The 19,157-nt window shown below is 35.5% G+C and overlaps 1 long non-coding RNA gene across 1 annotated transcript in view; it reads right to left on the reverse strand.

Moving 5' to 3' along the window:
- LOC134293099 (uncharacterized) overlaps positions 1-19,157 on the reverse strand; it is a 124,440-nt gene that overhangs the window by 66,526 nt on the left and 38,757 nt on the right. The window contains exon 2 of the long non-coding RNA XR_010000135.1: positions 15,582-15,692. This is a non-coding gene — a long non-coding RNA (uncharacterized LOC134293099). The remainder of the gene's footprint in view (positions 1-15,581; positions 15,693-19,157) is intronic.

The following is a 19,157-nucleotide window of genomic DNA, read 5'->3' on the forward strand; positions in this document are numbered from 1 at the left end:
GTTTTGCCCACATCTATGGCAGGCATCCTCAGAGGTTGTGAGGTCTGTAGGAAACTAGGCAAGTGGGGTTTATATATCTGTGGAATAATGTCCAGGGTGGGAGAAAGAACTCTTGTCTGTTCTTTCTTTGCTTATTTTTTCTATTATTATTATTATTATTATTATTATTATTATTATTATTATCATTATTATTATTATTATTATTATTATTATTATTATTGTATTATAACACAGCAAACAAGGTAGATATGCTGGATTTCATATCACAAAATCACAAGTTGAACACTTCTGAACGTTTAGGACTGTGTTGTTGTTGTTGTTGTTGTTGTTATTATTATTATTATTATTATTACAGTAGAGTCTCGCTTATCCAACGTAAACGGCCCGGCAAAATGTTGGATAAGCGAATATGTTTGATAATAAGGAGAGATTAAGGAAAAGCCTATTAAACATCAAATTAAGTTATGATTTAACAAATTAAGCATCAAAACATCATGTTATACAACAAATTTGACAGAAAAAGTAGTTCATTACACATTAATGCTATGTAGTAATTATTGTATTTACGAATTTAGCACCAAAATATCATGATATATTGAAAACATTGACTACAAAAATGCGTTGGATAATCCAGAATGTTGGATAAGCGAGTGTTGGATAAGTGAGACTCTACTGTACCAATAAAATTACATTAATTGAGGCATCAGTAGGTTAAATGTTTGTGAACATTTACATCAAGCTGAAGTTCAAGATAAGACTGTCTAACTCTGATCAAAACATGACTCTCATCTTCTTCAATATATCCTTTTAATAATAATAGAATAAAATAATACATGTAATAATAATAAACATGACGCTCATCTTCTTCAATGTAAATGTGCTTATGTATCCTTTTAATAATAATAAGAGTAAAATAATACATGTAATAATAATAATAATAAATACAGAAAAATAATACAAGTAATAATAAATAGAGTAAAATAATAAATGCAATAATAATAAGATCAGAGTGAAATAATAAATGTAATAATAATAATAGAGTAAAATAAATGTAACAGTAGCAACAATAATAGAGTAAAATAATAAATGCAATAATAATAATAAGATCAGAGTGAAATAATAAATGTATTAATAATAATAATAATAGAGTAAATAAATGTAACAGTAGCAACAATAACAGAGAAAAATAATAAATGTAATCATACCAATAATAATAGAGAAAAGTAATAAATGTAATAATACCAATAATAATAGAGAAAAATGATAAATGTAATCATACCAATAATAATAATAGAGAAAAATGATAAATGTAATCATCCCAATAATAATAGAGAAAAATAATAAATGTAATCATACTAATAATAATAGAGAAAAATGATAAATGTAATCATACCAATAATAATAGAGAAAAATGATAAATGTAATCATACCAATAATAATAGAGAAAAATGATAAATGTAATCATACCAATAATAATAGAGAAAAATGATAAATGTAATCATACCAATAATAATAGAGAAAAATGATAAATGTAATCATACCAATAATAATAGAGAAAAATGATAAATGTAATCATACCAATAATAATAATAGAGAAAAATGATAAATGTAATCATCCCAATAATAATAGAGAAAAATAATAAATGTAATCATACTAATAATAATAATAGAGAAAAATGATAAATGTAATCATACCAATAATAATAGAGAAAAATGATAAATGTAATCATACCAATAATAATAGAGAAAAATGATAAATGTAATCATACCAATAATAATAGAGAAAAATGATAAATGTAATCATACCAATAATAATAGAGAAAAATGATAAATGTAATCATACCAATAATAATAGAGAAAAATGATAAATGTAATCATACCAATAATAATAGAGAAAAATAATAAATGTACCCTATATTCTTGAGTATAAGCTGACCCAAATATAAGCCTACCAGGACCCTCACCCGAGTATAAGCCGAGGGGGGCTTTTTCAGTCTTAAAAAAAGAGCTGAAAAACTAGGCTTATACTCGAGTATATACAGTATCTATCTATTTATCTACTCTGGTCATGGTCCAGAAGCATTCACAGGGATATATATATATATATATATATATATATATATATATATATATGAACCCCACTTGTTTCATTTCGAACAGACCTCACAACCTCTGAGGATGCCTGCCACAGAGGTGGGCGAAACGTCAGGAGAGAATGCTTCCGGAACATGGCCAAGACAGCTTGGAAAACTCACAATAACCGAATGATTCCGGCCATGAAAGCCTTCGACAACACATTGAGCAATTTCCTTATAAACCCTCTCTTGGGTAGGTTTTAATTTGATTTCCTTAATGGGATTTATTCCGGCTGAAAGAGCCGGGACTTTCCGACCTGAGACAGGTAACCTGAGACAGGTGGAAAAGAGGAGAAGAGAGAGGCCCGAAAAGGCCCGCTAATCCACCCGGATCACCCTCTTTTCTTGCCGTTTCCAGGCAGACGGAAACCTGACGACCGGGTTTTCTTGGAAACAGGACGATGGGAAGCGTTGTCCGCACTGGGGCTCCGAAAGGGGGAGGAAGTGCGAGAACAAGGGAAGCACAACCACAAATAGATTGGTTTCATCTATTTATCATCTTGTCTATTTATTGTCAATCTCAGGTATGGGCCAAGTTGGGCCTTCTCTCCAGGTGTTTTGGACTCCAACTCCCATCATTCCTAACAGCCCTAATGGCCTTTCATGCTCTGCTTGCTGTGAGCTGAATGCTCAACTATAAGTATCCCGTGTTACATATTTTGGATGCTCTGCTATTTTGGGGTAGTTTTCCCTGCTAACAGCCAGAAAATCCTAAATCTCTCTACTGAACTATTTCCATTTCTATTTCTATCTATTCTATGTCTGTATCATCTATCTATCTATCTATCTATCTATCTATCTATCTATCTATCTATCTCTATCAATATCTATTGTCTATCTCGTAATCCAATCATATCATTTATCTCATCTATCTATCTATCTATCTATCTATCTATCTATCTATCTATCTATTTCCATTTCTATCTATTCTATGTCTGTATCATCTATCTATCTATCTATCTATCTATCTATCTATCTATCTATCTATCTATCTATCTATCTCTATCAATATCTATTGTCTATCTCGTAATCCAATCATATCATTTATCTCATCTATCTATCTATCTATCTATCTATTTCCATTTCTATCTATCTATCTATCTATCTCTATCAATATCTATTGTCTATCTCGTAATCCAATCATATCATTTGTCTCGTATCTATTCTATGTATATATCATCTATCTATCTATCTATCTATCTATCTATCTATCTATCTGTTGATATATATTGCCTATCTAGTTATCCTATCCTATCATTATGTATCAATCTGGGTATGTATCCATTTCGATTTCTATCTATTCTATGAACCTATGTATCATCTATCTATCTATCTATCTATCTATCTATCTATCTATCTATCTATCTATATCTATTGTCTATCTAGTTATCCTATCATTTATGTATCGATCTATCCATTTCGATATCTATCTATCTATCTATCTATCTATCTATCTATCTATCTGTCTTGATCTATTGCTTCTCCAGTTCTCCTAAATCTATCATTTATCTCATCAATGTATTTATGTATTTATAATCCCTATATCTATCTATCTATCTATCTATCTATCTATCTTTCTATCTATTGTCTATTTAGTTATCCTATCCTATCATTTATGTATCGCTCTATGTATCTATCTATCTGTTTCAATATCTATCTATCTTGATCCATTGCCTCTCCAGTTCTCCTAAATCTATCATTTATCTCATCTATGTATCTATTTATAATCTCTATCTATCTATCTATCTATCTATCTATCTATCTATCTATCTATCTCGATCTATTGTCTATCTAGTTATCCTATCCTATCATTTCTCCTATCTATCTATCATCTATCTATCTATCTATCTATCTATCTATCTATCCATCCATCCGTTTCTATTTCTATTCTATGTATATATCATCTATCTATCTATCTATCTATCTATCTATCTATCTATCTATCTATCTAGTTATCTTATCCTATCATTTCTCCTATCTAGCTATCCATCCATCCATCCATCTGGTTTTATTTCTATTCTATGTATATATCATCTATCTATCTATCTATCTATCTATCTATCTATCTATCTATCTATCTATCGATGTCTATTGTCTATCTAGTTATCCTATCCTATCATTTTTGTATCGATCTATGCATCTATCTATCCGTTTCGATATCTATCTATCTATCTTGATCTATTGCTTCTCCAGTTTTTCTAAATCTATCATTTATCTCATCTATGTATCTATGTATTTACAATCCCTATCTATCTATCTATCTATCTATCTATCTATCTATCTATCTATCTATCACATTTTGACACCTTTAATGGCTTACGTTTTATGGTGCTTGTTTTGATTGGATATGGCTCTTAATGTCTCTTTCTCTCTGGCTCTCATCTTCCCCCAATTCATTTATTCCTGAAGTGGGCTCAAGCCCCCCAGTCTCTAAGGGCAGGAGATTTTTTAAAAAGCGAAGCAACGCCATAAAGGGACACAAAGCCCTAGGACAGTAGGACAAATTGGGCCACCTGCCCGTCTCCCGGCTGGGAGTAAATCACCCGCGACAGCGACATCCCACGGAGCGGGTGCGCATTAGCGGCACAATTGGGTGCCTAATGAAGCGGAAGGATGCCCAAGCAGAGGCCCAGGCCTCCGGGGAGACGGGCCGAGTCGCACGGCAACTTGTTGGTCCAAAGGAAGGACGGTTGTGTTGTTAAAGAGCAAAGTATGGAACCCTGCGCAGACGGGGAAGCCTTAGCATTGAATGGTTGTGTTGTTAAAGGGCGAAATTTCAAGCATAATCGGCATTTCACAAGAACGTGTGGGTCACATTATTGCTTTGCTTGGCTATCAGATGTTGAGAGAACTGTGAGACGCTGGTTGAGGAAACTGAGTGTCGACTTCTTCCGTGACGGCTTCAGAAAACATGTTCATCATTGGCAGAAATGTATCCAATTGGTTGGTGATTGTGTGGGAAAGTGAATAGTGGTAGTTAAAGAGCATGATCTAAGGATTATTTCTGCATTTGATTTATTAAAATATTCCCATCCAGACCCAAGTCACGAAGGTGGAGGCATTACTTTTCATTCAACCCTTGTAATTTTTACTGGCATGGGAAATGTAATTTTATTGGCATCTATTTTTATTTCTGAAATTTACCACCCTCGGCTTATACTGGAGTCAACGTTTTCCCAGGTTTTTGTTTTTTTTGGTGGTAAAATTAGTTGCCTCGGCTTATATTCGGGTTGGCTTATACTCGAGTATATACGGTAATGTGATTTCATTGGCATCTATTTTTATTTCTGAAATTTACCACCCTTGGCTTATACTGGAGTCAACGTTTTCCCAGGTTTTTTTTGTGTGGTAAAATTAGTTGCCTCGGCTTATATTCGGGTCGGCTTATACTCGAGTATATACGGTAATGTGATTTCATTGGCATCTATTTTTATTTCTGAAATTTACCACCCTCGGCTTATACTGGAGTCAACGTTTTCCCAGGTTTTTTTTGTGTGGTAAAATTACTTGCCTCGGCTTATATTCGGGTTGGCTTATACTCGAGTATATACGGTAATGTAATTTTATTGGCATCTATTTTTATTTCTGAAATTTACCACCCTCGGCTTATACTGGAGTCAACGTTTTCCCAGGGTTTTTTTTGTGGTAAAATGAGGTGCCTCGGCTTATATTCGGGTCGGCTTATACTTTTTTTTTGTCAAATATTTTTTTATTGAAAATTTTATATTAAGGAATATGAGAAAGAAAGAAAAAAATTGCACCTCGAAAGTGGTAGAACATTGTTTGTTTATAGTAAAGTAGGAAATAAGGTAGAAGAAAGAGAAAAAGAAAAAAAAGGATTTTGTTGACTTCCATCTAACTTTAACTGGTTCATCCTAAAAAACAACAACTGTATATATAAAAATTCATAGATCACCGCATCCCCTTCATCATCAATAACCTCAAAGATTGTCTCTAAATCAGCAGATAGGTTCCAATTTCATTTGTTTTAGATCAGGGGTCCCCAAACTAAGGCCCGGGGGCCAGATGCGGCCCTCCAAGGTCATTTACCTGGCCCCTGCCCTCATTTATAATATAATATTTTATATCAGTTTTAATAATATAATATATTATGTATACATATGATATTGATAATATTGTCATGTTATACAATGTAATACTAATAATAATACCATATAATAATATTAATTACATGTTATATATTACATATAATATTACAGTATAGTGGTATAATTCAATATAGTAATATATAATGCTAATATTGTGCTATGCTAATAATATAATATACTAGCTGTGCCCGGCCACGCGCTGGTGTGGCAAAGTGGTGGTGGTATTGGTTAAAAATTGTTGTGTAATTTTTATTTGACGTCAGTTTTTTTATTAATTTTATTGTATTATTATATTTTAATTTATTATATTTTATTATTTTCTAGTATTATTTTTAGTTATTTTCTGTTATTATAGTATTTTATTGTATCAATTTTTTAGTGTTTTTTATTATTTTTTATTGGGTTGCTAGGAGACCAAATTGGAGGAGCTTAGCCTTCTAACTGGCAGCAATTGGATATTTATTTATTTATTTATTTATTTCAATTATTTATACCCCTCCCTTCTCACCCGAGGGGACTCAGGGCGGCTTACAAGTGGCAATTGATGCCGTTACACTGATATACAATAAACTAAACGATTAAAACAGTTAAAACAGTCATAAAATAGTCATAAAATACAATACATAAAGCAATTATTCCTCTCTCTCTAATTAGGACTTTATTTTTCTTTTCTTTTTGTTGTATTAACCTAGAGGCGTGGATGAGGGGTTGTGCTGTCAATTTTCGAGGTTGTGGGGTGTTTAGTTTTATTGTTTTGTGGGTCGCCAGGATTCCATCACTCTTTTATATATATAGATTGTATATACATACAGCTGCTCTGAGTCCCCTTCAGGGTGAGAAGGGCAGGATATAAATGTAGTAAATAAATGTAGTAAATGAATAAATAAATCATTTTAGACTTAGGCTCACCCAAAGTCTGAAATGACTTGAAGACACACACAACAACAACAACAACAACAACAACAACAACAACAACAACAACCCTAATTAACCTGACTATCTCATTGGGCAGAAGCAGGCCCACACTTCCCATTGAAATCCTGATAGGTTTATGTTGGTTAAAATGGTTTTCATTTTTAAACATTGTATTGTTCTTTCATTGTTGTTGTTATTTCTCACTACAAATAAGACATGTGCGGTGTGCATAGGAATTTGTTCGTATTTCTTTTTCAAATGATAATTCGGCCCCTCCACAGTCTGAAGGATTGTAGACTGGTCCCCTGCTTAAAAAGTTTGAGGACCCCTGTTTTAGATAGTCCTTTACCAAGTCCCAGTTAGTCTCTTTCTTCTTATACTTGAGTATATACGGTAAGTTGATTTTTTTTCCAATCTGATGGCCATTCTTGTGTTGTCCGGCCGCGAAATAGTGCAACAGCGAAGTGCATACACAACAGACACTGAAGGGCATCGCCATCCGAATGCTGTCCAGGATGTCCTGGGCTTCCCAATGCAAGCCAGAAATGCTGCTGCTTTGGAAAGCATTGCACAGCAGAAGCCCGCAAACAGCAACCATGCGCTCCTTCTCCTCCTCCTCCTCCTCCTCGAAGGCCTTGACAGATTTATAAGCTGCTAAGTGTCCCCTTGGGAGGCTCCAAACGGTTCCCCGATAAGTTCCCAGCTGGCCTTAAGCAAGACGGCCGTGAAATCTAAATTAATTTGGGCATCGCTTTCCGTCCAGAGGGAACATTGTTGGTGAAAAATCGCCGCTGGAGAATTGCGCCGGGGATCGGAATGGCGAAGCGCAGAGTGCACTTGTGTGCATGCATAGATATAGACAGACAGACAGACAGACACTCATATAGGTAGATAGAGACAGTGTCCCCTCACTTATCACTGGGGTTAGGTTCCAGGACCACCCGCAATAAGTGAAAATCCGCAAAGTAGGGACACTATATTTATTTTAATATTTACGCATTACTAGCTGTGCCCGGCCACACGTTGCTGTGGCAAAGTATGGTGGTATGGGAAATAAAGTACAGTAAAGTCTCACTTCCCCAGGCCTCGCTTATCCAAGCTTCTGGATTATCCAAGCCATTTTTGTAGTCAATGTTTTCAATACAGCATGATATTTTGGTGCTAAATTCGTAAATACAGTAATTACTACATAGCATTAATGTGTAATGAACTACCTTTTCTGTCAAATTTGTTGTCTTACATGATGTTTTGTTGCTTAATTTGTAAAATCATAACCTAATTTGATGATTAATAGGTTTTTCCTTAATCCCTCCTTATTATCCAAGGTATTCACTTATCCAAGTGTCTGCCAGCCCATTTAGCTTGGATAAGTGAGACTCTACTGTATTTAGATATTTTGTTATAGATAGATAGATAGATAGATGATAGATGGATGGATAGAGGGAGGGAGGGAGGGAGGGAGGGAGGGAGAGATAGATAGTTCTCCCATTATCGCTTTGAGATAGATAGATAGATAGATAGATAGATAGATAGATAGATAGATAGATAGATAGATAGATGATGGATGAATAGATAGATAGATAGATAGATAGATAGATAGATAGATAGAGGGATGGATGGATGGATGGATAGATAGATAGATAGATAGATAGATAGATAGATAGATAGATAGATGGATGGATGAATGGATGGATGGATGGATTGATAGATAGATAGATAGAGGGATGGATGGATAGATGGATGGATGGATGGATGGATGGATAGATAGATAGATAGATAGATAGATAGATAGATAGATAGATAGATAGATAGATAGAGGGATGAATGGATGGATGGATGGATAGATAGATAGATAGATAGATAGATAGATAGATAGATAGATAGATAGATAGATAGATGGAGGGATGGGTGGATGGATAGATAGATAAATAGATAGATGGATGGAAGGATGGATAGATAGATAGATAGATAGATAGATAGATAGATAGATAGATAGATAGATAGATAGATAGATAGATAGATAGAGGGATGAATGGATGGATGGATAGGTAGATAGATAGATAGATAGATAGATAGATAGATAGATAGATAGATAGATAGATAGATAGATAGATAGATAGATAGAGGGATGAATGGATGGATAGATAGAGGGAGGGAGGGAGGGAAGGAGGGAGGGAGGGATAGATAGATAGATGAATAGAAAGCCCATTATTGCTTTGAGATAGATAGATAGATAGATAGATAGATAGATAGATAGATAGATAGATAGATAGATGATAGATAGATAGATAGATAGATAGATAGCTCTCCCATTATAGCCTTGAAAAAGTGTCAGGCCGAAAGCGTAACATGAAGCGAATGAAAATCTGGTGCCATAAAGTCACTGCTCAGAGGTTAATTGACAAAATTGTGGGGGGAAAGGCCCGGTTGGCACCGCGTGAGCCTCATGGCCGATCTATTCTGCTCCTCCTGAAAGCCTTGTCAAAAATATCCCTTTCCTCTCTTTCTCTCTCCCAAAGGAAGGATGGGAAAAAATGTAAATAATGTTGAAATGATGTGAAAGCGAAAGAAGGCCCGGGTGTCCCTCCCCAGGATCTCATTTATCTCGCCCTATTAGCGGTCTGGGGAGAAATTAATGTGACTAAAGTAATGCCGACAATTACGGTTCCGGGAGGGGATTGATAGTTTACATGGGATCTCATCGAGGAGGGTTATATATTACGGCAAAGCCTCTCCCTCCCCTTCGAGGAACCGGGCCTTTTGATGGATGGGAGATCAGAAATTGCTGACGGGGTTTAATTTCGAAGGAGACAAAGGGGCCGAACCCAGGGCTGGGGGGGGGGGGGGGCAAAGGCAGACTTTCTGCGCAAAACCTGGAGATATATATTTCCGTTCTCCCGGAACAAAAGGTCTGTGGTTCGATTATTTTGAACTGCTTCATTTCCCACCCTTGGCTTATACTCGAGTCGATAAGTTTTCCAAGTTTTTTGTGGTAAAATTAGGTGCCTCGGCTTATATTCGGGTCGGCTTATACTCGAGTATATACGGTAACTGTAGAGGAGAGTCTACCGAACAAGCCAGTATCCGCCGCAGACCAGGACTGCCATCTGTTGAGGGCTTACGAAGGTGGAGGCATTACTTTTCATTCAACCCTCCTATGATAGTCCTGCCTTGGAAACTAGATCTCTCTTTTGCCCCAACAACAACAACAACAACAATAATAATATTGCACTGCAGATAAGCCACCAAGGTGCAGGAAGGAGCATTTCCAAAGCAATCTTTCCAGGCCAGCAAAAGCAATGATGATGATATTATTATTACTGTTATTATTATTATTATTATTATTACCATTACTGTTAGCCTTGCTATTGCAAGTCTACATTATTATTATTATTGACAGAGTATGACAAACAAACGAGAGATATATGTTGGATTTCGTATCACAGAATCACAAGTAGAACACTTCCCAAACATTTAGGACTGTGTGATTTATTATTATTATTATTATTATTATTATTATTATTATTATTATTATTACCATTATTATTATTATTATTGACAGAGTATGACAAACAAACGAGATATATATGTTGGATTTCGTATCACAGAATCACAAGTAGAACACTTCCCAAACATTTAGGACTGTGTGATTTATTATTAATACCATTATTATTATTACCATTATTATTATTATTATTGGCAGAGTATGACAAACAAACGAGATATATATGTTGGATTTCGTATCACAGAATCACAAGTAGAACACTTCCCAAACATTTAGGACTGTGTGATTTATTATTAATACCATTATTATTATTACCATTATTATTATTATTATTGGCAGAGTATGACAAACAAACGAGATATATATGTTGGATTTCGTATCACAGATTCACAAGTCAAACACTTCCCAAACATTTAGGACTGTGTGATTTATTATTATTATTATTATTATTATTATTATTATTATTATTATTATTATTATTACCATTATTATTATTATTGGCAGAGTATGACAAACAAACGAGATATATATGTTGGATTTCGTATCACGGAATCACAAGTCAAACACTTCCCAAACGTTTAGAACTGTGTGATTTATTATTATTATTATTATTATTATTATTATTATTATTATTATTATTATTATTATTACCATTATTATTCTGGTTGCTTCCTGTGTTTGGGACAAAGCGGTCAACAACTCGAAAAGCGATACTATTATAAACATATAAAAAGGACTGAAATTAGAGCAAGATTCCAGTCTTACCATAGAGTCAAATCTTGAACATCGTTTTGCCATTAGTCCAATACTATGCATCATCTTGCCATAAGTACAATACTATGCATTATCATGGCATGAGTCCAATACTACACACTTTTGATATGGTCAAAAATTATTAATCAATAAAGAATTGTTGTTGAAAAAAATACTACACATCGTCTTGCCATAGAGTCCAATACTACACATTGTCTTACTATAGAGTCCAATATTACGCATCGTCTTGCCATAGAGTCCAATACTACGCATCGTCTTGCCATAGAGTCTAATATTATGCATTGTTTTGCCATAGAGTCCAATACTATGCACCGTCTTGAGATAGAATTTAATATTATGCATCATTTTGCCATAGAGTCCAATACTATGCATCGTCTTACTATAGAGTCCAATACTACTCAATGTCTTGCCATAGAGCCTAATATTACGCATTGTCTTGAGATAGAGTTTAATATTATGCATTGTTTGGTCATAGAGTACAATACTACACATTGTTTTTGCCATAGAGCCTAATATTAAGCTCATCTTGCCATAGAGTCCAGTACTACACATCATTTTGCCATAGAGCCTAATATTATGCATTGTCTTACTATAGAGTCCAATTCTATGCACCGTCCTGCCATATAGTCTAATATTATGCATTGTTTTGCCATAGAGTCCAATACTAAGCATCGTTTTGCCATAGAGCCTAATATTATGCATTGTTTTGCCATAGAATCCAATACTATGCATCGTCTTGCCATAGTTTAATATTATGCCTTATTTTGCCATAGAGTCCAATACTATGCATCGTCTTGCCATAGTTTAATATTATGTATTGTTTTACCATAGAGTCCAATACTACACATCGTCTTGCCATAGAGTCTAATATTATGCGTCGTTTTGCCATAGAGTCCAATACTACGCATTGTCTTACTATAGAGTCCAATACTACGCATCGTCTTGCCATGGAGTCTAATATTATGCATTGTTTTGCTATAGAGTCCAATACTACACATTGTCTTGCCATAGAGTCCAATACTACACATTGTCTTACTATAGAGTCCAATACTACGCATCGTCTTGCCATGGAGTCTAATATTATGCATTGTTTTGCTATAGAGTCCAATACTACACATTGTCTTGCCATAGAGTCCAATACTACACATTGTCTTACTATAGAGTCCAATACTACGCATCGTCTTGCCATAGAGTCTAATATTATGCATTGTTTTGCTATAGAGTCCAATACTACACATTGTCTTGCCATAGAGTCCAATACTACACATTGTCTTACTATAGAGTCCAATACTACGCATCGTCTTGCCATAGAGTCTAATATTATGCGTTGTTTTGCCATAGAGTCCAATACTATGCACCGTCTTGAGATAGAATTTAATATTATGCATCATTTTGCCATAGAGTCCAATACTATGCATCGTCTTACTATAGAGTCCAATACTACTCAATGTCTTGCCATAGAGCCTAATATTACGCATTGTCTTACTATAGAGTCCAATACTTCGCATCGTCCTGCCATAGAGTCCAAAACTATGCATCGTTCTGCCATAGAGCCTAATATTATGCATTGTTTTGCCATAGAGTCCAATAGAACGCCCTAGTCGAGTCCTGCACATTACATTGCCATAGAGTCCAGTCTTATATATGGGCTTTCCATAGTGCAACAAACAAAGTATATGTATGTAAGTGTATATCTATATATATAAAAGAGTGATGGCATCACGGCGACCCACAAAACAACAAAACTACAGGTCCCCCAACCTCGAAATTTGACAACACAACCCATCATCCACGGCTCTAGGTTGATACAACAAAAAGAAAAGAAAAATAAAGTCCTAATTAGAGAGAGAGGAATAATTGCTTTTATCCAATTGCTGCCAGTTAGAAGGCTAAGCTCCTCCAACTTGGTCTCCTAGCAACCCAATAAAAAATAATAAAAAACACTAAAAATAATTAAAAACACTAAAAGATTAATACAATAAAATACTATAATAACAGAAAATATCTAAAAATAATACAAGAAAATAATAAAATATAATAAACAAAAAGATAACTTACAATAAAATTAATTTAAAAAATACAAATAACGTCAAATAAAAATTACACAACAATTTTTCACCAATACCACCACCACTTTGCCACAGCAATACGTGGCCGGGCACAGCTAGTATATATATATATATGTGTATGTGTGTGTCGATATGATGACATCATATTGTATTAAGTGCTTCTCTTGGTGTTCCCTAAGATGCCAGGCCTTGTATCATCCTCATCATCATCTTGCTGAAAGGTTTTTGACAGCCAATCGGCGTTAGGGCTGTTTTTCCCGTCAAATTCCTTTCCGATTTCTCTCCTTGGGTGCCAAGGCCAGGCCAGGCTTTAAATGGGTCCTCTAAATAATTAACAAACTTTGGAATATATCGTTGGCGGAGCCCTCTCGGCGGAGTTATTAATGGCCTCCTTGTAAAACGGCCAGATATTCAAATATTCAAATGAGACACTTAGTTGGATGGAAAAGGGATTTGCATAATAGGGACTCGATAATTGGATCCTGACGCCTTGTCCAGCTCGGAACGGGAAAGATTAGCCCGTGTTCGAAAGCCCAAACGGGGAGCAAAACGCCGTCTCTCCCGAAAGAGAAAAATGGCCTGCGTTGGAAGACAAAGTGAGGAAAATCCAACTGAAATCTGTCTTGGGAACAGAGTTAGATGTCTTTTTTAAAGTCCCAAAGGATGCCTTGACACCAGGGGTCAAACAACTATGGCCAGCGGGCCGGATATGGACCCCCAAGGTCATTTCCCCGGCCCTTGCGGTAAACCTTAGATGACCACCACTGCCATTATTTATTTACAGTATTTATATTTGTAATGAAGTACGAATTTTTGGTTTACAGATGTTATGTTTAATTGTGTGTTTGTGTTTTAAAAGGGTAAGTATTACAGTTATTGCATCTCAGCACTCAGAGGCTGGTTGCCATGGAGAAGTAGGCAGGGCCAACTGCCGTTTTGTTGAAGAAGTGCAGAGTTTAAAAAAGAGAGTCAGTCTGTGCTCTGATGAGGCACAGGGAAGACTGATCCTAGGTTGAGGGGATCAAGGAGACTCAATTGTTCATTTTGAGTTGGTTTAAAATAAGTTAATGTAGTCTGTGTCCTGATAGAGAACAGAGAGAATCTGTGATCAAATATCACAGTTTTAAAGTAGCAGAGAAAGAAGTGACACTTTAGAGAGTTTGACTCATCTCGTTCTAGTATTGTAACTGTTAAATAAAATACCTCTGAGAAACAATATAGTAACCACTAAGCTCTGTGCCTGAATAAACTTGTTCTTGTTTTTCCAACATTGAAGCCTCTGTCGCATATATTATAAACCAAGTTACGCTACCAACTAAAGTGAATAAGAAAAAAAAAGTAAAAGGTCTCCTCCCTGAGTCTTTGGTGGTTGCATCTTTACAAAGTGGTGGCAGTCGTCATTAGTCCTTTACAATTTGGTGGCAGTGGTGGGATAAAAAGATTCCCCCCTGCCTGAAAGAGCCTTAGACGTTAATTAGTCTCCTTCCCGTTTATGTTGGATAAGTGAGACTCTACTGAATAAACCATTCAATTACATTTCAATTCAATTTATAATTAAGTTACATTAAAAGATTCATATAAATACACATATAAATATATATTCAAGACTCATTCCGAGTCTGAATCGGGTCTGTCATTATATCTTAGCTCATATAGTTGTACAGTAGAGTCTCACTTATCCAACATTCGCTTATCCAATGTTCTGGATTATCCAACACAGTATGCCTTTCAGTAGTCAATGTTTTTGTAGTAAATGTTGCAATGTTTTGGTGCTAAATTCGTAAATACAGTAATTACTACATAACATTGCTGTGTACTGAACCGGTTTTTTCTGTCAAATTTATTGTAAAACATGATGTTTTGGTGCTTCATTTGTAAAATCATAGTGTAATTTGATGTTTTATAGGCTTTTCCTTAATCCGTTCTTATTATCCAACATATTATATTTCGCCCTTCCCACCCCGAAAGGGACAGGGTGGATCACAATGCACATATACATGGCAAACATTCAATGCCATGGAACATATGACATATATAGACAGACACAGAGGCAATTTAATATTTTCTGGCTTACGGCTTCATGAGGGTATGTTCGCTTCCGGCCACAGGAGGAGCTGCTGCTTCACCGTCCACTTGTGACACCGAGTCCTTCACGGAGTACTTCCTCATTCCTTTCTGAAGGCTGCTGGAAGTTTTTTTTAAAAAAATATTATTATTATTATTATCATCATCATCATCATCATCATCATTATCATCCTGCCCCTACTTTCTTCTCTAAAAGGAGACTCAAAGTGGCTCAGACCATTAGTAGCCCCACTATAATTATATTATTATAGGAATATACTATGACTGTGCTACTATGTTCTTATGTAATATGAAATTACTATATTGTTATGGCAATATAATATTAGTTATTACTAATGTATAATAATAATAATAATAATAATAATAATAATAATAATGTGTTCTTGTGATTTTGTGATACGAAATCCAGCGTATATATCTCATTTGCTGCGTCATACTGTCTTTGTGTCGATAATAATAATAATAATAATAATAATAATAATGTGTTCGACTTGTGATTTTGTGATACAAAATCCAGCGTATATATCTCATTTGCTGCGTCATACTGTCTTTGTGTCAATAATAATAATAATAATAGTAATAATAATAATAATAATAATAATGTGTTCGACTTGTGATTTTGTGATGCAAAATCCAGCATATATATCTCGTTTGATTTCATACTGTGTCTCTGTGTCAATAATAATAATAATATTAATGTGTTCAACTTGTGATTTTGTGATACAAAATCCAGCATATATATCTCGTTTGATTTCATACTGTGACTTTGTGTCAATAATAATAATAATAATAATAATGTGTTCGACTTGTGATTTTGTGATGCAAAATCCAGCATATATATTTCGTTTGATTTCATACTGTGTCTCTGTGTCAATAATAATAATAATAATAATAATAATAATAATAATGTGTTCAACTTGTGATTTTGTGATACAAAATCCAGCATATATATCTCGTTTGATTTTATACTGTGTCTTTGTGTCAATAATAATAATAATAATGTGTTCAACTTGTGATTTTGTGATACAAAATCCAGCATATATATCTCATTTGCTGTGTCATACTGTCTTTGTGTCAATAATAATAATAATAATAATAATAATAGTGATTTTGTGATAAGAAATCCAGCATATATATCTCGTTTGCTGTGTCATAATGTGTCTTTGTGTCAATAATAATAATAATAATAATTCAATGTTATGATATTTATTTGTCTCCCACTTTTCCTCTCTTGAAGGAGACTTAGTTGCTGAATGTTTTCCTTTTCGCTGAATGTTTTCCTGTGACCAAAGATTTGTGTCCATCCCTCAAAACAACGCAGGTTAAACGCGATCCTCTTTGGGCTTCTATTTTAATATTCCGATTGTGATTTTCCTCCCGGCGTCCGCTCATAAACCTAATGGGATGACGATTCGGGAGCGACGGCCGAGATTAGAAAAGGTAAAGGTTCACAGTTCAGCCAGTCCCCCCTCAAATTATTTATCTCCCTAATAACTTTTAACAGATTGCATGGATTCCTTGGCAAGTGACCCCGACGCGCAAACCGTAAAGGCCGGGAAATATATTACGCCACAATACGTGGCTATATATATATATATATATATATATCCTTTATGCTAATGAAGACGTTCCCCAGAAGGGCATCTCAAGGATGATGACAATACATTCAATATACAAAAGAAGCCAGAGCTCAGTAGCAGTCCTCCAAAAATGTCAGATTGTTGCACTTCATTGCTGGTTCACCTTGCTCTTAACAGATAAAAGATAAAAGATATCAAACTCTGAATAAAAAACAGTAAATAAAGCAATAATCCAATTGCAAAGGCAAATCTGCAGAATATAGTTCAAAGTCTCTGTAGAATATAGTTCAAAGTCTCTGTAGAATATAGTTCAAAGTCTCTAATATAGCAAATCAGTCCTAAAAAACAAGGCAGCGTGAACTCCAAAATACAATCCACAGGATCTAGGCATGAGCAGAGACAAGGCAGGAATTAAGCTTCCAAAACCAACGTTGCTTCGTCTGAAATCTCTCCGTGTTTCTCCCTATTTAACCATGCTTACAGGCTAAGAAAGCATTCCTGTGTCCTTGAGTTCCCACATGTTTCCCAGCTATTCTCAGAGAAGGCCTGGGATGACGAACTTTTAACCTTAACCTACTATCTCGATCTAAGGAAGACTCCTCTGACTTGCTGCCAGAGCCACCTGGGATTTGTTGATGTTCTAAATCCTGTGAAAGGTCGCCCTTATCACTAACTTCAGCTTCCCTGCTAGCCTGCAGCCTTTCTGACAATTCAGAGCAAGGGTCCCCAAACCAAGGCCCGGGGGCCACATGCGGCCCTCCAAGGTCATTTATCTGGCCCCCGCCCTCGGTTTTAGACTTAGCCTCGCCCTAAGTCTGAAATGACTTGTGTGAAGGCACACAACAACAACAACAACAACAACAACAACCATCCTAATTAACTTGACTATCTCATCAGCAAGAAGCAGGCCCACACTTCCCATTGAAATCCTGGTAGGTTTATGTGGGTTAAAATTATTCTTATATTTAAATATTGTATTGTTCTTTTGTGTTGCGCATTGTAGATGGTAAACGGAAGCTCTTACATGTGTCCGTGAGCCCAGAGTCACCCTGCAGAACAATGACGCACCGCTCAGATTTGCAGAACAAATAATACAAGAACTTTACTAATTCCAAGAAATCCAAAGAACAATGGTATTCACAATGGTCCCTCTGATTGCTTACAGAAACCCAGCAGTCATAAACAGTCCTTTTTCAGTCCATAAATCTGCTTCAGTGAAGAATACAGTTCTGGTTCTTCATCCTCTTTTCCCAGTAGCAAACAAGGCCTCAGAAATAGCAAGGACTCTCTGAGTACAGAGCCATCTTCCCCGGGCAGTACTCAGTCACCACACAGACTCACACTGAACAAAACTTGTTCAAACCGGTTCTCCAGCAGCAGAACAGAAACAGTTTCAAATCAAATTACAGGTCTTTGCAGGTTTAGCCAATCGGCTTCATGCACTTCATTTTCCAGTTAACACACAAATATAGCACAGTGCCTTTGCAAACCATAACATTTCGTTGGCCTTTTTTTGCACTACAAATAAGACATATGCAGTGTGCACAGGAATTTGTTCATATTTGTTTTTAAACTATAGTCTGTCCCCCCAACACTCTGAGGGACCGTGGATCGGCCCTCTGCTTAAAAAGTTTGAGGACCCCTGATTCAGAGCCTTCAACATTTCCTTGGTCAACCTGCATAAACCCAAATCCCCTTTCATTATCATAACTGAACCACAACACCAATCCCCATTAGCAACACTGTCTCCTCTGAGGGGCTTGGAACCAAACCACTTAATTTAAGCCCGTCCAGGTACCCATGACATCATGTCCAATACATCTGGACTTCAAAGTCTTCTCTTGAACCTTGTTTGCCTGCTTTTCATGCTCTGTTTCCTGTGGCTCCAGTTTGTTTCATGCCTTGGAATTGAATCTTGTTTGGACTATTCCTGATGCTTTTCGTGGGACTGAGTTCGATAATAATAATAATAATAATAATTATTA

Source organism: Anolis carolinensis, unplaced genomic scaffold, assembly GCF_035594765.1.
Source record: "Anolis carolinensis isolate JA03-04 unplaced genomic scaffold, rAnoCar3.1.pri scaffold_7, whole genome shotgun sequence".
In the NCBI taxonomy this organism is placed as follows: domain Eukaryota; kingdom Metazoa; phylum Chordata; class Lepidosauria; order Squamata; family Dactyloidae; genus Anolis; species Anolis carolinensis.